The sequence below is a fragment of the Akebia trifoliata genome, chromosome 12, assembly GCF_017979445.1.
Source record: "Akebia trifoliata isolate Shusen 1 chromosome 12, ASM1797944v1, whole genome shotgun sequence".
NCBI classification, from domain to species: Eukaryota; Viridiplantae; Streptophyta; class Magnoliopsida; order Ranunculales; family Lardizabalaceae; genus Akebia; species Akebia trifoliata.
In genome coordinates, this window is record NC_141386.1 from 17216131 (window position 1) to 17240630 (window position 24500).

The window sequence follows — 24500 nt, forward strand, 5'->3', positions numbered from 1 at the left end:
ACGTTAATCATAAATGTAAAATTTGTGTGGAATTTAAGTTTTCAGAATAATTTTTCAAATCTGTTAAAGAAATTTGGAACCTTTAGATTTGACATGCGGTGATCTTTGTAATATAAATTTTTTTCAAAGTTGAAGAGGTAAAAAATATTTGATCACCTTTATTGATGATTGACTCGATATTGGTATGTATATTTACTAAGAGATAAGGACGAAGCTATGAAAATATTTATCGAATATAAACATGAGGTTGAAAATCAACTCAATAAAAAAATAAAGGTCCTAAGAACGGGCATAAATGGTGAATATGATTCATAACCTTTTGATGAGCTTTGTGCTCAACATCGAATTTTCAACATACAACACCATAAACACCTCATTAAAATGGAGCTATTGAAAGGAAAAATCTAACATTAAAATAAATGTTCAATGCGATGCTAATTAATTATGATTTTCCACAAAACTTGTGAGTAAAGCTTTGCTTTCTGAAAATTACATTTTTAATAAGATACCTCACAAGAAAACTAATAAGATGCCTTATGAATTATGGAAAAAAGCAAAGCACCTTATGAAGTTGAGATGGTGATGGTTTGAGGAGATAAAAAGTTAGGAGCCGATGAAGTTAACGAAAAATTTGTGAGGTGATGTACATCCTTGGATTAACTAGAGAAAGTGTCGTTAAGCTATTACCCTGTGTTTGTATTGTTATTATTTTTTATTTTTTGGCTATGCAAGGGAGTGGTGTTAAAAGTAGAAATTGTTTTTGTAACTTCTTAGGGCATAATCATGTCTTATATATCTTATATGTATGATTAGTTTGTGTCTATTATAATTTTAAAATCCATCATGTTCGCTTTCATACTCTTCTTTATTGCTTAAGAAAAGAAAAAAGGAAACTAGATATTATTTTTATTTCTAAGAGGAAGAGAGGGCAATGCATCAAACTTCTTCATATTTTAAATTCTTGAATTCAATTTCAAAGATTTGAATTGGACTCAAAAATCGTCTATGATCAAGATAACTCACCCAAGTCATCTAGATATATGGAAAGAAACATAATCTAAAAATCATTCATATTTTAAATTATAATGGTCAAAATTAAGGATAGATTACTTACGATGGGTTCTTTGTAGTACTTTTTTACTTGTAGCTCCCAGTAGTGAACTTTAAATGGTAGAGATTGAAAAGTTGAAAAGAAAATCTTACGTGTAAGTATCATAGGACTCCTCTATGTTTATCAGACATTCCTTGACTGGAACGTTGGTACTATTATTATATGTTGATGACATTATAGTTACTTGCACTCAGTCTTGGCTTATTACTCGGTTCGTCCTTTTTCTTGGGAATTAGTTTGACATGAAAGATCTTGGTGATCTTCATTACATCCTGGGAATTGAAGCTTATCAGTCGCCTACAGGTTTACGACTCTCTCAGTCGCAGTACGTTATGGGAGTTTGGTCCCAAATTGACTTAGTAGATGCCAAATTGTGTTCCACTTCAGTGTAGATCAGATTTAGAAAAGGAAAATAGAAAAAAAAAATTTCGTCTGGTCAAAAGTTTTGAAAATGAACGGTCCTTGAACCATTTTAGGAGGGTGCTTTGACTTCTAATCCTTAGCATAGTTAGCATATTGACAAAGTCGCAATTCTGAAATAATTTAGGAAAGAAAAACTCCAAAAAAAAAAACAGTAAAGTTGAAAACATTTCTTCTATATATTGGAAAAAATAATTTACTTTTACAATTGCTAGAAAATATAGAAATATATATTTCATATATTAATAATAAAATTATATTAAATAAAATTATAAGTTTGCAATAATTGTACAAGTAGATAAATAATTAATTAAAAAGCAATTGATAGTCGCTTACAATTTGAGAGGACAAAATTCAAATAGAAAAAAAAAAATAGAGGACACAATTTATTATATTTTTTATTTTATTGATAAGCTGGGGTTGAAGGGACCCCCCCCGAAGGACACTACTATTGAGTGTAAAAAGAAGTTAAATCTTCCTCTACAATTCTCACAAGTTCTTGAGGAACATTGGTCATATCTTCAATAACATAAAAACCATCCGAAAAGCACTACGTGAAAAATGGAAAATTCGACAGAAAAAATTGACGTGCCGAGGCCCATGAATTTTAGAAACTAAATTTTGACAGTCTAGGACCATCGAAATTCTTGACGTTCCCAGATTTGACAGCTTAGAGTTGTCGAATTTCTCTCATCCTTCATTAATTTGAGAGTTTCGACCCGTCGAAAAAAAAAGAATTTGACAACGAAAAATTTGACACCAATTAGACTTATTGGTCCGTCGAATTTTATGAAATTTGATGGCCCAAGGCCGTCAAATTTGAGTTTTTTTCACATTGTGAAGGTCCCAATTTTGCAAGAAAATGAGTTGGCCTGTTTGTTTGTCTCCACAAAAATTCAAAAGAACATTCCTCAAACCATTGGATTTCATTTGCAATTTCCAACAACACTTCCTTGTACTTTTGAAATCCTTCATTGTTGCATACTTCATTGCTTTTGAAATTGCTTGAGTCTCACTGTAAATAACGTCCTCTACCACCATTTCGCTCCAGCCTGCAAATAGAATATTCTCATCATTATTTCTACCAATGAAACCAAATCCCGCACCCTGCATCGACCTTGCGCCATCTGTGTTGATCTTAACCACATTCTCTTCTGGCCTTACCTATATTAAATGTTTAATAATTGGGTTTATCACAATATAGTATAATCATGTCTTATATATCTTATATGTATGATATCTTATATGTATGATTAGTTTGTGTCTATTATAATTTTAAAATCCATCATGTTCGCTTTCATACTCTTCTTTATTGCTTAAGAAGAAAAGGAAACTAGATATTAATTTTATTTCTAAGAGGAAGAGAGGGCAATGCGTCAAACTTCTTCATATTTTAAATTCTGGAATTCAATTTCAAAGATTTGAATTGGACTAAAAAATTGTCTATGATCAAGATGACTCACCCAAGTCATCTCGATATTTGGAAAGAAACATAATCTAAAAATCATTCATATTTTAAATTATAGTGGTCAAAATTAAGGATAGCTTAGTTACGATGGGTTCTTTGTAGTACTTTTTTACTTGTAGCTCCTAGTAGTGTACTTTAAATGGTAGAGATTGAAAAGTTGAAAGAAAATCTTACAACGTGTAAGTATCATAGGACTCCTCTATGTTCATCAGACATTCCTCGGCTGGTACGTTGGTACTATTATTATATGTTGATGACATTATAGTTACTTGCACTCAGTCTTCGCTTATCACTCGGTTCATCCGTAGTCTTGGGAATCAGTTTGACATGAAAGATCTTGGTGATCTTCATTACTTCCTGGGAATGGAAGCTTCTCGCTCGTCTACTGGTCTACGACTCACTCAGTCAAAATATGCTCTGGGACTTTTGGCCCAAATTGACTTAGTAGGTGCCAAACTGTGCTCCACTCCATTGTAGATCAGATTTAGAAAAAGGAAAATAGAAAAAAAAATAAAAAATTTGGTCAAACATTTTGAAAATGAACAGTCCTTGAACCATTTTAGGAGGGTACAAAGTCGCAAATTAATCCTTAGCATTGTTAGCATAGTGACAAAGTCGCAATTCTGAAATAATTTAGCAAAGAAAAACTCTGAAAAAAACAATAAAGTTGAAAACATTTCTTCAATATATCAGAAAAAATAATTTATTTTTACAAATGCTACAAAATATAGAAATATATATTTCATATATTAATAATAAAATTATATTAAATAAAATTATAAATTTGCAATAATTGTACAAGTAGATAAATAATTAATTAAAAAGCAATTCATAGCCGCTTACAATTTGAGAGGACAAAATTCAAATAGAAAAAAAAAATAGAGGACACAATTTATTATTTTTTTTATTGATAAGCTAGGGTGGTAGGGTGGAAGGGACCCCCCCCCCAAGGACACTACTATTGAGTGTAATTACAAGTTAAATCTTCCTCTACAATTCTCACAAGTTCTTGAGGAACTTTGGTCATATCTTCCATAACATAAAAACCATCCGAGAAGCACTACGTGAAAACTGAAAAATTCGACAGAAAAAATTGACGGGCAAAGGTTCATGAATTTTAGAAACTGAATTTTGATAGTCTAGGACCGTCGAAATTCTTGATGTTCCCAGATTTGACGGCTTACAGCTGTCAAATTTCTCTCTTCCTTCACTAATTTGACAGTTTTGACCCGTAAAAAAAAAAAATTTGACACCAATTAGACCTCTTGGTCCGTCGAATTTTATGAAATTTGATAGGCCAAGGCCGTCAAATTTGGCTTTTTTCACATTGTGAAGGACCCAATTTTGCAAGAAAATGAGCTGGCCTGTTTGTTTCTCTCCACAAAAATTCAAAAGAACATTCCTCAAACCATTGGATTTGATTAGCAATTTCCAACAACAATTCCTTGTACTTCCATGATGGCTTGATTTCCTTCTTAATGCACTTGATAGAGTATAACGAATCTGAAGAGATTAGAATTCGTTTGAAATCCTTCATTCTTGCATACTTCATTGCTTTTGAAATTGCTTGAGTCTCAATGTAAATAATGTCCTCTGCCTCCATTTTGCTCCAGCCTGCAAATAGAATATTCCCATCATTATTTCTACCAATGAAACCAAATCCCACACCCTGCATCGACCTTGCGCCATTTGTGTTGGTCTTCACCACGTTCTCTTCTGGCCTTACCTATATTAAATGTTTAGTAATTGGGTTTACCACAATATAGCAGCATTTCCAGTTATTAAAAATATGAACATTTACTTGACTAGCAACGTCTTCAATATTTGCTCCATCATACTAGTTCTTAATCACCTCTTCTACTTGTTTCAACACCATTTCCTTTGGAGATTTAATTTCAGCAAAAATTCTTTGATTTCTCTCTTTCCAGCAATAATAAACTACTGCATGGAAGGATGAATAGAACATTAACGTTATCTCCATTTCCTGGTATCACACACTGTTGATCACTTGCACTTCATCCTCTATACTCCGCATTCCTTCTCTACTTATCCCAAGCTTCATCAAACATTGCTTCCAGATCCAGCAAGTATAAGGGCATTGAAAGAATAGGTGGTCGTTGATCTCTTGATGGTTGCAGCCCAATACGCATCGTGACACCCACTTGAACCCCCTCGTGTTTAGATTTTCTACTGTTGATAATTTCCATTGAATTGCTAGCCAAGAAATAAAAGAAAATCTTGGAGTACAATTCTTACTCTACAGAATTCTTTTCCATCCCACAGAAGCTTGGCTTTCATTTAACATTGCATATGTTGATTTCGTGGTAAGTTAACCATTTGATGTTAAGCTCTATATTTTTCTATCCCTCGAGCATCTTAAAAATTGGTTTGGAAGATATAAGATCAATAATAGCTTGCATGTGTTCATTATACGACCTTGGAAACACCCACCTCCTATCAACAATGAAATCTCGAATCACTGCATTCGCATGACTCTCAAATTGGTGTACAATTTGATTTCCAAATTTGGAGATAATGCTTCGTTCATGTAACCAAGGGTCTCTCCATATATGAGTGCCTTCACCGTCACCAACTAAAAATCACTCATAGTTCTGCACAAATTCTCTCTCCCTTATGATGTCTCTCCATGCCCAAAAGGCATTATTTGGAATCCCCAGTTATCTGTTTCCCCCAAATATCTCTTCCTCATCCAATCTGCCCGAAATGTTTTACTCTCCACCAATCTCCATAATCATTTTACCATACAAATTTCTTTTTTACATCCCTTAGATGTCGAATGCCAAGACCTCCTTTATCATAAGATTTACAGACTCTTGCCCAACTAATTGGATGGAAACAATGATCAAGAGAACAACCACCCCACAAGAACTTGTGAAGGATATTCTCAATATTTTTCAAGACACTCACCGGAATATTAAAGGATGCTAACCAATATACTTGCTAAATCGCCTCGACCTTTTTTCACTAAAAAGTTTGAAGGAGTCCAACATAAATGACATTGAGATGTATAGTAATCCCAAGTGACACGAGCACGAAGATCTTCATAAATGTTGAAATTGAAATGGAAGGCATTGTTTCATGTATTGCACTTATAATCTTAATTAAAACAAACTTCCAACCCTCAAGTGAGAATCCTTGACTAGGGTCTTGGCACACTGACATACAATCCTCGACTTAGTGCAGAGTCAACATCATCTTCCTATCTCAACTTTATTCAACTTTGACATGCCTAATAATTGATTTATACAAAAATAAATAAAAATAAAATAAAATAAAATAGTTAGTAGAAAGAGGCCACCCATAGCAACCCAAACCCTAAACTTAGGATCTCTAATTGTTGGGTCTTACTAGTCTTCTTTCCTTCTAAAACTTTCATCTTAGACAAGAAAAAAAAAAAGAGTAGTTTTCTTTTAGAGCCTAAACTCATTATCTCAAAGGAAGAAATTTCAACTTCATAATTGTAAATGTATTTCTAATATATTTCCAGCAATTGTTAATGTTTTTACTTGAGTTTGGAGATAACTATACCTTTTATCAGTGCATTTTATTATGAAAATTTCATGTGCATTCTTAAACGATGCTTTCAAAAACAAGTATGCCCAAATGTGGAGAAGGTTGATTTGATGATGACAGTTATCTGACTTAACAAAGGAGTAAGACGACCTCTATAGAAACTGTCTCTACTCCATCATTAATTTACCACCATAACTTTCCCCCAGCATTTCTTAGATTCCTCTTCTTTGGTGTACATTACAAGAACTATTGGTACCATAGGTTCAAATCCCAATTTTTACATATAAAAGAAACATGGATGAAATTCATTTGTGGATATTGTTATTATGAACCCAAGTGTTTGTTTCTTCAACAACATCAAAAGTACAGATTCATGCCAAAGTCTAGCCTTTTATTGTTTACATGTAATGTAGGTCAAAAGTTCAATTTCCTCATTATTCAATGAAACCCACCAAAAAGGCAGAGTTTGAAGTCAAATGTTTAGATTTTGGTTAAAATCCAATATATTTAACTGTATTCGATCCAATGATTTCAAATGCAAAACTTGAAATAAGTAAACACTTCACTAGTTTGTACTAGATGAAAAATAAACTGAGAAACTCAACTTCACAATCACAATTGATCTGGTCAAAGAAATAAATGAACATGAGATCACCTATGATTTTAATTAGATATATTGTTCTAGAGAAGATTAATAGGCTTAAATTATCATCATTATCTACGTCTTTAAACTGAAATTAAACCATAAACTTTCCTGAAATCTGATTTTATTCTAAATGTGGTTGAAATCAGGGTTGTATCATAATCTCAACCAATGTTGTATACCAACCTATACAATCAGTAATTTAGGTTATGTGAATTTCACAAATATTGAAAAGAACACAGAAATTGGGTGCTAAGAAGACTTGAAATTGTAGAGAAGCTATAAAGATAATGAATTAGGGAAAGAGAAAAACATAAATTGAAGCAAAGCAAAATTAAAGAAATCAAACCTTTTCCTTCCCAAAAGAAACCTTCAAAAACCTATTTTTCGGTGCAGGAAGCTCAATTGAGATGATCTCATCTCTATATTAAAAACCTAAAAAAATTAAATCTAGTGTTCAGGGATCCATTGCCACACCGTAATCAAAACTACCGCATTATTTTATTAAAATCCTAGCTATAAAAATGAGAGATTAGGGTTTTGGTTTGAAGCTAAACCAAAAATAGAATCAAAACTATAGAAAATAGGTTTTTTGGTTAGAAATCGAACAAAAAGTCGAATCAACACTATAGAAATTAGGGTTTTCATTTGAAATCGAATAAAAAATAGATTATCAAACCTCATTAAAGTTTTGATAACAAAAAAAAAACTGATGAACCTTAGTACCAAAACAACTAAATATAATATAGAAAGATGGATAGAGACCAAGAGCTAAAACACACAGATCTGGAGAAATAATAAATGAAAAATCCAATATCACTAATTTAGATAGATAGACCTAACACTAGAACAGATCGAGAGCTAAAAAAAAAACAAAAAAAAACAAACCTGATGAACCTTCAGCTTGAATAGATCGAGAGAGAGTGTGATTTTGAGAGACAAAGCTCCCTAGTAGATCGAAGTAAGAGAAATGAAACAGATAGCGCGAGAAAAGAGAGCAGATTGAAAAGAATCACGCCAAAACACAGAATGGCTTTTCCTCAACAAATGACATGTTGATCTAGATTTTGTGGCATTTTTCCAATAAACACCTTCCCTAATCTGGTTTGTGCGGTGTCTTTTGAAAAATGTCCCTGTTGGTCTAAAATTTGAGGCATTTTCCAAGCACCGTCGGTGTACACCTCCAATCAATCTACCTCTTTGTTCTTCCATAGCATTTCCGACGAAACTACCTCCAAAAGCCCTTTTTCATTTTCTTATCCCGAACCTTCAACAAAATCACCCAAAATAAGAGGCCTCTAAAAGCTCTAATTTTTGTAGTGTTTTAAAAGTATTTGCACATGTGGATTTTTAATTGAGCAATAACATACGATAGGATTAGGGCTTTTTCAATGTCTTTTTCATTTTATGCGAAATTCAAGAAGTTATTTAAATGATGAGTAGACCTTAATTTGACTTTAATCTTTGTATGTTGACTATAGGATAGTTTTGGATTGTAGTAGAGACCGATCATTTTGTTCGGGCTGGTTCGCTGCCTAACACCTTCCAAAACCTGTAATCTGATCGGGCTGGTAACAACTAATTACCATTTCTCTTATCTGTGGATCGGTCTAGATCCATTTGGAGTTATTTTTGATTCCTAGACCTAAACTAGGTGGCGACTCCTTACCCATTTCTCTTATCCGTAAATTGATCCAGATTCATTTGGAGTTATTTTTCGTTCCTAGACTCCCAATTCTTAGAAAATCTCCCATTTATTAATTGGACTCCTCTTCACCATATAGTGGAAAGGGTCGAGGAAATTTCAGAATGGGATCAATAAAAGATGAAGTACAGGTGATCAAGAGTGTGTGATTTTAGTGTAAATAGATAATGCAAATGCTTTATGTATCCTTTTGTGCAGTGGTTTACTATTGTTGGAAGGAAAGAGATCAAAGAATTTCACAGACATTAAAGGCCCAAAAGAAGTTATATTGAAATAGGTTGGGGAGGCGATAGAAGATCGGTTTGATGGTTTATCAATGGAGGATAGATTTATGCAAATATATGTGCAGATTTTAAACAATTGGAGCTATTGTTATTCAATTGTTAACTCATCTACAAAAGATATATGTTGGTCAAATCTAGGGAGAACGTGGTGAAGATTAATACAGATGAAGCACGATCATTGTAGGGGGTCAGGATTTTGATTTGTTGGCAAAAGTAACGTTGGTTCATGATGAGTGTCTCGAAACACTCAATTATATGCACATTTTTTGGACATTTTTCTTATTTTTTATCCCTATTTCTTCGTGTTAAGGTAATAATCATGATAAGCCTCGAAACACCATGTTGCATGTTAATTAGGCTTAATTATACATAAATAAATTCATTTACTAGACAAATCTAATTACGTGTGTTTCTTGTGCAGAAAATCAACATTTTGGAATCAAAATCTCAAGGCAAAAGTATTTGGGCCCACTTTGGAATGCCCTAATCCTTAACTCATATTCTCCTCTTTTGTCTTTTTGTGTAAATAAAGGTAAATACAACTTTTAGACTCTTCTACACACATTTTTCTCTATAAATAGAGTCTCAATCTCTGGACAAAGGATCTCCTCTTGGTTCTCTTATCCAAAACTCTCTTAATCTAAGGCTCTTAGCTTATTCTCTTATTGTTTGTATTTTCATTTTCTAGTTATTTTCTTTTGACTAAATAGTCTTGTAAGAAGTAGAAGAAGAAGAAGTTGGAAGTTTCTCCATGAAATGAAGAAAAGTTCTTTCATCTCTTATCTTCCTTCTTTTGCAATGACATTAGACTAAGTTCCCCTCCATTGGAGAGTGGAAAAGCCTAGAGCAAGTTTTTGTGTTATTTCTAATTTTATGCCTTTCTTTTATTTAAAATACTTATGAGTTCTCTTTAAGATTTCTTGCACCTTTTATTCTTAATATAAATACTTTATACTTAGATTAGATCAAGATATAGTATGCTTAAATTAGATAATTGGTTGCAGGAAGTTTTCAAAGAATTCTACTTTGTTTATGTTCCATCATTCGATTTCCTTTGTAAAACTTTTCGATCTAAGGAACTAACACCAAGCGCTTACGATTGAGTTATAAAAAGGCTAGAGAATAGGAATTGCTCATCAACATGTTCTAGGTAGATCTACCTGCAATGGTGTTTTAATTTCATAAGTTTACTTGTTTTTAACATCATTTACCTTAATTCATTTTTTAGCAATTTTACATCTTCTTATAAGTTCAAAAATACAAAGAAAACAATTTTAATTCATTTTAGTTAATTTGAATTTTATCCTCTTAGCTTAACTCTATTCCTCATTTCTCTTAGGTTCGATCCCCTACTTGTCCCACAAGTAAGGTAAAAGTAAGATTAATATTAACTCTGGTGAGAAGAACAACGATAGTCTCATCAGTTCAATGCTTTTTGCAAGCTACAGTAATATTTCTGCAAATGACATTATTCAAATATAGCTTCAGGCAATAGTAAAGGCGATGAGATATGCAAGAGCGAGGGAATTGAAACGAATTCTGATTTCTTCAGGTTCGTTATATTTAATCAAATGCATAAAAAATGAAATCGTTATGTCATGGAAATTGCAAAACAGAGACAACTTTTTGTAGACTGCTCATTTGAATTTTTTTTAGAGAGAACAAATTGGGCAGCGGATTATTTAGCGAAACTAGGTACTTAGTTAGATGGTTTTTTTGTTAATGAAGAAATGTGTAATGTACCTTGAGAACTTTTGAGACTTGTTGAGGAAGATTTAACTTGTATCTACACTCGTTAGTAGTGTTTTGAGGGTGGGGTCCCTTTAACCCTAGTTTATCAATAAAAAAAAATAAAAAAAAAAACTCTAATATCATCTTATTCCCCCTTCCTGTTGAAAGCCTAAGACAAAAATACAAAAATAAAAAGTTAAGATGTTAAAAGAACAACAAACAAATTAAGAGCTTACAATTAGGAAATTTTGAACACATAGGGCATGGATGGGAGTTGACACCTCATGAAAATCAACGATGAGAGTTTCAAGATTAGGGGAATTCTCTCTCTCTCTCTCTTTCTCTCTCATATTTTCTTAGAGTTTGGATTCCTCGAAAGGGATTGGGTCTCACTGCATACAATTAATAAATTATTTTAAAATAAATATTGAAGTTTAAACTTAAGTATTGAAAATAATAATGTTAAATGATACTATTGTTTTTTTTGGTTGCTAAAAGTAGGAAAATATCCCAAGATTGTTAGTTGATCCCCAAAAAAGTAATAGATCAAAATGGACCATTTGCTATAGTTAAATGTAATATTATACCAAAATATCCTGATCAAGTGTTTTCTTTGAACACCCTCTTTGAATTATATTTTCTTCGACTTCCTCAGTCCCATTTTCTCACATCTTGTAATTTAATTGAGTTTTTGCATAATGATTATGATCCACTCAGATGGTTGATGATTATGAATCAAGAATGCAAAGCGATATACTTAGCATTTCAAGTAGATTCTTCATCGTCGCTCTCGGCTTCAGCAAATAAGATGGCTTCATCAGGAAAATTTGTCTTTAGTGGCTCATAATCGGGCAAAGGGTGTTCCGCTAAGTGGTTAGCAATGGCTTGTCCTTTGAGGGCTTTTTGAGTGACATAGGTGATGTCGAACTCAGATAATAGTAGCTGCCATTTTGCGGTGCGTCCCATTAGTGCCGGCTTCTCGAAGAGGTACTTCAAGGGGTCCATCCGAGCAATGAGCATAGTCAAGTAACTGAGCAAGTAGTGGCGTAACCGTTGTGATGCCCAGACGAGGGCACAACACGTCTTTTCGAGGGTTGAATAGTTCGCCTCGTAACTTGTGAACTTCTTGCTACGGTAATAGATGGCTTGCTCTTTTCGACCTTTTTTTCCTAATAAACCTGAACTCACTAAAAGAAAATACAACAACAGAATGCAAGTTGAATGGGATTAATGTTTGAAGTAAAACATATGTCACTAAGCTTAAATGTTATATAGGATAATTTTAACATACCACACTTAGTATTGTGGTTATTTGAGATATCCCTGATTTTTCAAACCAATGTCGTACCCCCTCCCCCCAATCAATTCTGAAACTAATAAAGTCCCTCCCCAATCGTAATAATATCTGAAAGACTCACCTTTTTTTTTCGCTAAGCAAGCAAGGGAATTATATTAAGTTGGTAAAAAATTGTACATAGGGAGGACCCTAACGATTTACACATGGAAACTATGGAAGTTTTAGCTTATGTCCAATATAAGCATTTTTTTTTACAATTAATGGCAGATCAGAAACTTGATTGAAGATCATAGATTGAGAATTATGAGTTTAGCATCAGCAAGGGCGTTCGCAGTTGCATTCGCCTATCTCCAAATGTGATTTAGCCGAACTTCAAATTTTGAAATCCTTGTCCTTGCTTTGTGCACCCATTAATCTAATCTCCAAGGAACTTTCTGATTAAAGAGACCTTTCACTATGATTGTAGAGTCCATTTCAATGATAATTTTTCTTCTAATTAATTGGAAGCTCTTCAACGCAGCTACCAAAGAATGGATTTCTGCTTCATTGATCGTCGCCATAACAAAATCCAAGTGTTCTGTTTCCATAAGATCTCCATTTTCATTATGAAGGACAGCACCACATCTTCTTCAACCTCTTACCAAAAACCCCTAGATTTTTTTACCCAAGAATCATTGGTCTTCAACTTGGAATTTGCTATTTGTTTAAGATACATTCTATTGGCACACCAACTTTTGCTAATGCCAACCCACTTTTGAAATTGCCTCGACCCTTTTTCACTAAATAGTGAAGGGGAATCCGATTAGTAAATGGAGAATTTTCTGGGAATTGGGAGTCGCCACCTAGTTTAGGTCTAGGAATAAAAAATAACTTCAAATGGATATAGATCGGTCCACGGATAAGAGAAATGGGTAAGAGGTCAGATTACGAGTTTCAGAAGGCCAAATAGGGAAGACTATGATCAAGTCTATGGTCCATTCATCATCATCAATTTATATCGGATGTGCTAAATGATTCTTATGGCTAAAATTCTTACAAATATTATATGATTTCTCAAATTTCGTATAAAAAAGGAAAACTTATGAAAAAACCTTCTATATCCCATGATCTAAAGTCAATTAAAAATCCACATGCAAATATTTTTTAAATGAATAATGATGGGAGTTTGCCAAATTGGTAACTTATGAGGTTTCTAAATTAGGAATATGAAACTTCTCAAATTAGAAATTTACGAATATGATGAGTTTTCCAAATTAGTAATTTACAAGAAATAGTTTTTAAAATAGAAAATTACCAATATGACGAGCCTCAAATTAGAAATTTGCAAAACATTAATTTCCTAAAATAAAAAGTTTCAAAAAATTAAGAAATTTCCGAATTAGAAAATCACAAATTTTCATGAACATGAAATTTCTAAATAGGAAAATATAAAATCTTCTAAATTGGGAAATTACTAAAATGTGAAATTTCTGAATTAGAAATTTGTGAAAATAAATTTTTCCAAAATAGAAAAGTATGCAATTTCCATATTAGAAAGTTTTAAATATGAATTTTCTAACAATTTGCAAGTATAACTTTCCGAAAGAAGAATTACATAAATATAGAGTCTCAAATTAAAAAATCAAGAATTTACAACGAATCACCAAGTTAAAAATCTTCAAAATAACAATAAAAAGAAATTCACATTATCATATTTACCCAATTGGAGATTGACAAATATCAATGCATATGACATTTCTAAATTTGAAGAAAAATCCATGTTCATCCAATTCTTAGATTAACCAAACGGGTCATCCATGTATACATAATTTTCAATTTTTCCAAAAATTTTTATTATAAAATGCCATGCATGTTTGTCAAGTTAAAAAGTGCACTAATCACATGGAATAATCTCAAAATAATACGAAGATCTCGAATATCATCATAAGTCCTACAAATCCAATTCGAGCATAATGATTACAGCATTTTAACAAAAAAAAATAAAAATATCCCCTAATCCTAATAACATGCAAAAATAATAAAATAAATAAATAAATAAAAGAGATGCATAAAAAATATTCTCCTAATCCTATGAATATGCAAAAAATAAAAATAAATAACACATAGAAAACATACATAAAAAAATGTTTTCCTAATCCTATCAATATGCTAAAATAAATAAGAAAATAAAAAATGCATAAAAAATATTTTCCTCATCCTATCAATATGCAAAAAATAAAAATAAAAATAATGCATCTCCTCTATTTTGAATTATTCAAAACACGATAAAAAATCACATAGCATCACTAGCATGTGAAATTTCCTTCATAATAGATTCCATGATTATCATGACACCAAAATTAATGCAAAAACATTATTGGAGGACTAATATGACAAAAAAAAAGAGGAAGAACATAAAATTTTCTATGAATAAGAGGAAAATAGAGACAGCAATAATAAAAAAAATTTACGTAGATGAGTGAAATAACAAATTTGTTCTTTCAGAGATAACTCAACGAATTCGTGAGCCTTTGTTGCGCTGTCTGCCACAGTAAGTTTAACAGAAGAAGAAGATAGAGTGAGCGAGTTGTTACTACTGAAACCGAGAGAAAGCAGTGTGAGAGTGAGCAATGTTGCTGTTGTGAGAGAATTGTTAGGGAAGAGACTTTCAGACAATGGACGTGGGGGAGAAGTAGGAGATCAGAGAATAAGAAGGGGCTAGGGCGTTGGTGTAGCAGCCAACAACAAGGAAGATGGGGTCTGGGAGAGAGATGACCGTATTGGGCGTTCTTGAAGATGAGGGCTGAGAGAGAGGTCTGTTGAGTAGTGGACGTGACAGAGAGACGGCTGGGAGAGGAGGTTGGCAGAGAGTGTTGGAGAGCGCTGGGCAGAGAGAGGAGACTGTCATAGAGTGTTGGAGAGGGCTGTTGCTACTATGGGGTGTGAGGGAGATGAAGTGTAGAGAGAAACAAGAAGAAGTGCACCAAGGTTATGGCATTGCTGCTATGGGGATGTGACGTTCAATGGAAGAAAAGAAGGGGGCTGTGAGAGGGCGTTCTGGAGAGATGGTGTGGCTGGTTTAATGGAAAAGAAGAAGGGGGTTGTTGGGAGGCGTTCTGGAGAGATGAAAGGCAGAGAGGGGTGAGTCCAAATCTGTTGGAGAAGTAGACGTGGAGAGAGAGAAGGGACTCTTGAACATTGGAGAAGACGGACATTTTATAGAAAAAATTTTCTATTTTGATTCTTTTTTTACACGTTGCACTTTCTTCTTTTTTTCTTCTTTCTTCTTTAAAGAACAAGAATAATTATCACGCGCTACTCGTAGTATGATGGTCATTTCTTAACTTTTACTTGATTGGTCTATTGAGTTTCAAATTCAATTGGCCTTTTTAGGTTCTATTGATCGATATTATTTTAATTTAATTTTTTTAATTTTGATTTGAGTTTCCATTTTAATTAGTTGAGTAATTTTTAATATAAACTTAATTTTGATTTTGCATTTTAATTGGTTTCTTGGTTAAATTTTCATTTGATTTTCGATTTGATTTTGATTTGAAATTGTTTAATTTTTAATTTGAATTTGATTTTTAATTTGAATTTTGAACGGGCTAATTAATTTTTAATTTGAATTTTAGTGTAAAATTTAAATTGATTTTAAATTTTAATTGGCCAGTTCATTTTTAATTTTGAATTTGCATTACATTTTGATTTTTAATTTGAATTTGATTTTTAATTTAAATTTAATTTTCATTAGATTAGATTTTCAATTTCATTTTGGATTTCAATTATTTCATTTTTTCCATATTTTTCAAAGAATCAGGGTCTCTAGGTCAAAGTTGGACATTGATAGGCATTTCAATCATTTTTGTGATTTTTCTTAAATTTCTCTGTTTTCGTCGATTTAGGTCCTATTAGACTCGAAATCATATTTTGAGTGCGATGGAAATACTTTTGAGATTTTTCAGAGGTCCAAAATTCATGAGGGGTATTTTTATCATTTTGATGATTTTTGCAGATTTTTACAAATTTTAGTGTGAGGTTCTTTTAGTCCCAACGTAATTATTTCTAAGTTTCAAAGTTTCAATTTCCTAGCGTTCCGAGGTCTCTAAGTTATTAAATTGTAAAACGAACTTAAGTATACATGCTTGCTAAATCAGGTGTAAGGTGTAGCAGTCCTAAACGTGCGTAAATTTCTATATTGAGTCATAGCGAGTAGGGAAGATGAAAAAACTAGAAACGAAATGAATCAAGGACAATACTCACAAGCCTTCAAGTTCTTTGCACTCATCATTAGGAATTCACGGCAACCGGGTAAATAATTGTCGAATTAGGCTGATACAAAAATGGGGTGTCTACAATTTCATATATAAATAAATCAGAACAAAATTATCATACCTTTTTTTTATCGATACGTAGGGGCTATGAAGGACCCCACCCTATTCATTAAAAAAAGAGTTAAAATCTCAAAAATGTACAATACGAGTCCTCTAACAAAATCAGAGATAGCTCGTGAGGAATATTAGAGACTTTTTTTTTTGAAAGATAGGAATATTAGTGACATCTAACACAACCAAGTCATTTAACAATAAAGCACGCTTTCTTGCTAACTAATTTGCAGCTCAGCTCAATTCATGCCAAGGGAACTCAAAGTTAATACTAGAGAAACTAGTTTTAAGCTCTTCGATGTCTCGAATTAACATTGTATGTCTCCATAAAGGAGATATGTTGTAATTCAAACTTTTAGTAGCATAGATCGGATCAGTTGAAATTAAAATCAATTGTATATAAGCATACATGTGGTGGCATTAGAAAATGTTTGTGTGGCAATAGAAACTATCTTGGTTATTAACTCAATTTCTATATTGTAACCAAAGACAACCCTTGTTTTTCCCCTAAAAACTCTTGCTTTCAAGGGCTTTAAAGGATGAAAAGGGCAGGGGTGGGGGAGGGGGAGGGGGAGGGGCAGAGGGGGTGGGATCTAGTGTTTTGACAAGTGGGAGATGTATAGAATTAGTAAAGCAATTTTCACTCACAACTTTCTTTGTCTCTTTCAGGTTATTCCATGGTTCGCCGATCATGCTATTCATCTCAATTAATTATTTATCTGCTTTTACAATTGTTGCAAATTTATAATTTATTTAATATAATTTTATTATTGACTAAAAATGGTAAGCTTACAAATATTTATATCTACAAAATAAAGCATTCTCTTCAATGGTGATAACCACCTCAATTTGAATTTTCTAATTATAGCTTGGAGATCTCTTCTTAAAATTTAGACATAAATGAAAACTAGAGTATCAGATCTCAAATGCGTTGATGCCTGAACACAATAGTCTTTGTTGATTGACAAAAGTGAAGGATCTCAGCCATCTTCACATGGTCAATTGGGAATGCTAATATCATCCTATTTGATCTTGAATATTCCCCCTTCATGTTGAAAGCCTAAGAGAAAAACACAAAAACAAAAAGTTCAAATGTTAAAAGAACGTAACTAATCAACAAACAAATTAAGAGCTTAGAATTGGGAAGGTTTGAACACGTAAGGCATGGGTGAGAGTTGATACCTCATGAATATCAACGATGAGAGTTTCAAGATTAGGGGAATTCTCTCTCATATTTTCATAGTAGTTTTGATTCCTCAAAAGGGGTTGGGTCTCACTGCATACAATTAAAAATTATTTTATAATAAAAAATTAATTTTAAACTTAAGCAATGAAAATAATAATGTTAAATGATACTATTGTTTTTTCTTTTTTTTAATGGGAAAATATCCCAAGAGTGTTAGTTGATCTGCTAAACAACTTGAAATAAAAGTAATAGATCAAAATGGACCATTTGCTATAGTTAAACGTAGTACCAAAATATCCTGGTCAAAGTGTTTTGTTTGAAAACCCTCTCTGAATTATATTTTCTTGGACTTCCGCAGTACCACTTTCTCACATCTTGTAATTTACTTGAGTTTTTGCACAATGATTATGATCCACTCAGACAGTTGATGATTATGAATCAAGAATGCAAAGCGATATACTTAGAATTTCAAAGATTTAAATGTAACTTTCGATATGTTTCAATAATTTATGATAATGAATGACAAACAGAAAATGATATATTCATATTTTTAAAGATTTAGCTGTAACAGTTTATCTGAGAATACCTATGGACCTTGGACCGGACCAATGACCTCATGATTGCAGAGCAGATCATCAGAGAATACCTATGGACCTTGTTTCTTTTACTTGTTTACATACCCATTCTCTTTGTATATAACATATATTATAAGTACTGTCAAAACCATGTTTTTTTTAATCTTAAGAAACAAGTTAATCAATATTTATAAAAAGGAAAAAAGATAATCAATACTTACCACAAAAAAAAAAAAAAAAAAAACAAGATAATCAATATCACAAACATCAAATCCAATTTAAGTATAACTAAAATTGTATGGCAGAACATTTCAGTTATAGAGAATATAATTTGCAGTTAGAGTTAGGTTCTTTACCTCTCATTGGGAAGAAAGAATATTCCTAATTATTGCCTGTAGAAGCTAGCAAAGCGAAATATTCTATTACAGCTTCACCTTGTTTTGTAATTTTAAGATCACGGTCTAATGGATTTTCAATTAGTTCTTGAAGAATTGCATCTTCCATCTCCAGATCTGTCTCATCTGTTTTATTGGTATCTGATGGATCTTCTGTCACATTCACATGACCGCTCAAATTAGCCAAACTCGACACCTGCCCAAGCGTATTGCTATCATTTGCAAGTGTAGGGTCCTCAGTTGGTAGACTTGGTTTCGTCTTTAGCTTACCCCACTCTTTAATGGTTGCTACCACTGCTGACCTAAAGTTTGATAGGATTAATTAGGTCTTTTCTTTCTTAAATGAAAAAAAAAAATTTAATTGCAGCTTTTGTCAAGGAACCTATCCGAAGGAAATGATAGTTAGCTTAAAATCCTATCAAAGTTCCTCTAAATTTTATGTGATTTAATAATTAAGAAAATGATAGTTAGCTCAAAATCCTAAAAACAAAAACATGGTATTTCATATTGGTAGGAGATACATACGTGTCCTTGATTTCAAGAAATGATTTCAAGAACCGATTTAGACAGTCATTTTTAGAGAAATTGCAAAGTCGTTTTAAATGCAATATCACGTAGAGTGTCATAGGGTAAGTCATCAATTATAAAACACTGCTGAGATATTTATCTAGGTCCAGTTTTGCGAACACTAGAACAAAACCTAATAATTCAGGTTCAGTTCTGATTTTTAGAAAAAATCAAAATCAAAACTGAACCAAGTCTGAGTATTTTGAGTTTTACTTGGCTTTGGTTCAGTTCTGGGTTCCGCTTTTTTTTAATACTTTGGTAAAAACAGAAATTTTAAATGAAATATTAGAAACCTATACTTTAAAAATTAGATTAAAAAATGCTTTAAAACACAATTACAGAATATTGACAGAAAATAACAAGAAACAAGGAGATTAAGAGAGTACTCATAATGCATGAGCATGGCCACGAAGTGTAGCACTTGTGAATTGTTTGAGATCCAGGTTCTCATGATCTCATTCAGCTAATGATGCAGTCAGATTCCACAAGTGCATAAAACAATGTTTCAGAAAACATCCAACACACAACAGCAATTTGAATGAAAGGAATAGTACCTGTTGACCTTCTGTTTGTTAAAAATCGGGATCGGAGCAGTGACCTCACGATTGCAGTGTTGATCATCCAATTTAGCCCTGTCATCTTAAAGGATTTTATGAAGATATCCATCAACTGACCTACAAACACAATTTAATAAATATTTCACTTTTCAACAATTAAAAAGTAAATATAGATATTTACAAAATAGTGTTCAACTTTTGACGAATTTACAATTCCGGCTCACTGTTCATATTAATTACCTAAACGTGAACGATAACGAATTCAGTGGTTTTTAAAGGACTATTTTGCTGGTTTAAAGTGACAATTTCACTTTAAACCAGTAAAATTTTCCTTTAAACCTGTGAAATAGTCACTTCGTTAAGAATTTTTTTTTAACGAAAATGTGATTGTTCACGTTTTGGTTGTTAAAATGAAAGGTGGCCAGAATCGTAAATAACTCATTTTCAGCTCACCGAATAGTAATTGACCCAAGTAAATAAGAAAGGAAATAAATTTAAAACTGGTGTCTAAGGTCATGATCCTAAATACTAGAGAGCCTACCCATTATCAAAAGGCATCTTCACTAGATATTTCCAGATCTAAAGACACTTGACACCGTGTTTGTTTCCAATAACTAATTTATTAGAGTAAAAGGAGATTTTTTTGGATATAGCTAACAGATATTTTTTTTTATCAAAACCCAAATCGAGAGTTAAATTATATCTTAACAGTCAAAGTTCTAATTTTTCAACCTAATTTGAACACTTGAATCTGCTAAATCGGATTCAAGATTCATAGGTAGGACAGGAATTAAGAAATAGTTCAGTTAAACACAAACATCTAGACTGAAAACAGTGAAAGAAGCATTTGAGACATGAAGAGCAAGATTGCAGGTTTTTTAAAGAGACAATCTCACTGATTGTAAAAGTGGCGATATCACTGATTAGCAGTGATCTCACTACTTTAAAGTACCAAGATCATCATGTTTTGGGGAATTAAAATGATCAGTGGGCCAGAATCGGAATTTCGTCATATTCAGTTCATGAAACGGTAATTTACCCTAATATTTTTCTTTTGAAAACAAATGAGAATAGATCAAAAGGCAAGAAAATCGGCTCATCATTGTGAATGAAAATTTTAAGAAAATCCAAATCCCTTTGTTAAAATATATTTTTGAAAAATCATTGAAAAGTAGACTAATTTTTACACATTATAAGCCAAATCAGGTTTAGCCCTAAGGTATTACAGGAATTAAATAACAGATCAATGAAACACATAACCATTATACAGATCAGAAAACTAGATAAAAAGCTTTTAGTTAACCAACACAACAATCAGACTTTCAATCACATTAAAAGACTATAGATCAGACCAAAGCAACGACTCACCATGGAAATATTACTCAAAGTGGTTAAGACAGAAGAAGAAGAAGAAGAAACAGGTTAGGGTTTGGGCGTGAGATGTGAATCTTGGAGAAAGTTAAGTCTAAGGAGTAGGGTTAGGGTTAGGGTTTTGTTGGATCCAAAAGTTCCTTATAAAGTAGAAAAATGTAGGAGCTTGGTGGCAACTTCCTCCCATAAATGCGACAAGTCATATAGTTGTCTACAAGTCCTCTGCGCAGAAATCTTTAAAGTCCGTTGACCTCACCTTGTGGCATCTAATAACATGATCCAAAGCCACATAGTTGTAGAGGAAAAAATTCTATGAACTTTGAAAAAATTCATGTAAAATTTTTTTTTTGTTTTTTTTTTGTTTTTTTTACTGTTGAATTCTAAATTTTAATTTGTGAGTTCCATGGAAGGCTGCACTACAGTAAAATAGGGATATAGCGACGTCGGTGGTCGTCGCTAAAACCTCCGACGTTATATGTATTATCGATTAGACCGTGGACGCTTTATATATGGGACTTATAGCGACAGCCGCTTTTTGCTATCGCTATAGGGTATTTCTACAAAAATATATATTAGGCCTTTAGCTACGGTCACACCCGTCGCTATAAAAACTTTTTAAAAAAAAATTCAGTTATTTTGAATTCATCAATCAAATTTTGAGTTATTTTTAGAAAATCAACAATACTAAGATATGAAATTCTATCAAATATAACAAATGGGTACCTAAGAAGCATACAAATAGAAGAAAAATGAACACAAAAATAAAAGAGAGTGCTCTAAATAATAGTGAAAAAGATAAAAATAAAATAGAATTTTCCACATGGTTGAGGCATTGGAAGTCATACATCTCAAAACATGACAAAAAATCAAAACTTAGTTTGTATTAGAGAGACAGAGGCTTCACTTTCGAACTTGAGAAAGAGACTGATTTCGAGAGAGAAAGAGATCAGCGAAGATATGAGAGAGTGACTATCTTCGAATTTTAGACGAGAGAGAGAGTGACTAATTTCGAGTTTCAGACGAGGGAAAGTCTGATTTCGAGTTTGAGACGAGAGACTGCGAGAGTGAGTCACTGAGTCAGTGAGATCAGAATAAAGGAGATGTCACAAAATAAAGACTCTATAGCAACGGTCAAATTTTGACCGTCACTAAAAGTTGTTGCTGTAGGTGATTTTTCCTGTAGTGTCGATAGCCATCCATTCTCAAAACCTTGGATCCAGTCCAAAAAAATAAATAAATAAATTGAATTTGTTTTTGGATATGAGTTTTCCATGAAATTTAAATGGTTGTGGTCTTGGATTGCTAATGTGGAAATCCATTTCAACAAAACAACCCTTACTTGGACTTCAAATCTTACTAAATTAGTAAGGAAATTTTCAAATTTCAATTTTAAGATTTCAAGTACTAAAAAGGGTCATTTGGCCCACATGGATTACCACATTGGACTATTTTGAAATTCTATATACCTCAATTCTTGCCATAGATATCAAAAAAATCTTCTTTTACTAAAGCATTTAACATGAGAGTTATGTGACTAAGAGTTGTGAAGTGTAGGAATAGATGGTATATATGATCTAGCTTCTTTTGAGAGTTCTATCTTACTGTTGTTAGATTATTTTGAGTACAAATTCAATTTAGAAGGCCATCGTTGAGTCCAACTATATGATCTAGCTACTTTGGTGAATTCTATTTTAACCTTATTAGATTATTTTAAGTACAAATTTGATTTGGAAGACCATCTTATAGGATTATAGAAATTTAGAAACATTAAAATCTATACCATTTTGTTAAAGTGGAAAATCCTAAAATGACTTTCTATGACACTGTACTCAAAACTTTACTGACATGGCAGTGTGTAGATAACCAAAAATTTTAAAAAAAATCTATGGCCATCTGTACACAGCTAGGCTAGCGCAGTGTTGAGTGTAGTATCATCAGAAGTCGCTTTAGAACGGCTCTTTTAAAATTTTACCATTTTGAATGACTTTGCTAATTTTCAATTAAATACACTGATAGTATCAAGTGGAGAAAAATTATATAATTTTAAAATCTATTTCAAGGTGAAAAATTTTACCAAATGTTGGTGTGACAATAGAAGCTCTCTTGATAAATAACTCATTTTTTCTATTGTATCTCTTCTTTACACCCATTGAGCACAAAATAACCAAAGGCAACCCTTATTTTTTTCCCTTAAAACTCTTGCTTTCAAGGGCAATTGGAAAAGAGATTATATGTAGAATTCACGGCCAATTGGAAACATCATCTGGAAGAGACATTTAATGTCTAGGAAATATTCTAGTTTGTATCAAAATGCTCTAAACTAGTTTCATTTTTTTTTAAAATCAACATATTACCATAAAATAAAATCTTAAATTTAACTACGTGAAATAGAAGGCTTTGCCACCCTATCACTTTGGGATGAGTGCATCGTGATGAATAACTCTAAATAGATTCAGACTTAGTAAATTTATCACGGGCAGGATCTCCTTTGCTCTAGGGATCATAGTGACAAAAATCGTTGGTTTTTTGAAAAAAATTGCAATATAATATCTAAATTCTTATCCACCAATTAAATTATGTTTTTTTTTTTTTTTTTTCAGAAACCAATAATTTTTTGAAGGAAACTGTGATTTTTTTTATTAAAAACTTGAATAATCGCAAACAAGTGTAGGAATTGCAGGTTTTTCAACTTCCCACCTCGCAGTTTCAGTTTTCACACAACTTTGTTACAGGGACTTTTTAAACAATATATGATTTTATTAGAAATACACTTTTCTTGCTTAGTAAGATTTAAATCCTACTAAGGCTTGTTGAGCTTAAATGGATTGCCACGTCATGGATCCAACACTAAAACCCTCTAGATTTTGTGGAAAACATTCAAATAAAAAAATGAAAAACAATTTATTTTCGACTTTATTGAAGGCATTGAAAATGGATGGCTACTAACTCCTAAACTTAAAATGAAAATTCAGTTCTTAAAGAAGGGTTTTCTGACTTTTTTTTTTTCAAAGTTCATAAAATTGTGTTGTCTAGTTTTTTCTTTTCTTTTTTTCCTCTAAAACTGTAAGAAACTATGAATTGCTTTTCAATTAATTATTTATCTACTAGTACATTTATTGCAAATTTATAATTTTATTATTAATATATGAAATATATATTTCTATATTTTCTAGCATTATAATTTTTTTTTTCCGATATATTGAAGAAATGTTCCCGACTTTACAGATTTTTTTCAGAGTTTTTCTTTGCTAAATATTCCCCAATTGTGACTTTGTAACAATTCTAGGTGTTG

At 32.2% G+C, this 24500-nt stretch overlaps 2 long non-coding RNA genes across 3 annotated transcripts in view; both read right to left on the reverse strand.

Annotated features, from left to right (window-relative positions):
- The window catches only part of LOC147388975 (uncharacterized), a 54006-nt gene extending 32691 nt beyond the window's left edge, over window positions 1-21315 (reverse strand). For both annotated transcript variants that reach the window (XR_015170392.1, XR_015170391.1), the window contains exon 1: window positions 21206-21315. This is a non-coding gene — a long non-coding RNA (uncharacterized LOC147388975). The remainder of the gene's footprint in view (window positions 1-21205) is intronic.
- Window positions 17370-19854, reverse strand: LOC147388976 (uncharacterized). Its single transcript, XR_015170917.1, has 4 exons — window positions 19835-19854; window positions 18675-19015; window positions 17740-17833; window positions 17370-17617 (listed from the first exon to the last, which is right to left on the reverse strand). It is a non-coding gene; the product is annotated as an uncharacterized LOC147388976 (long non-coding RNA).
- Window positions 21316-24500: the final 3185 nt, after the last annotated feature.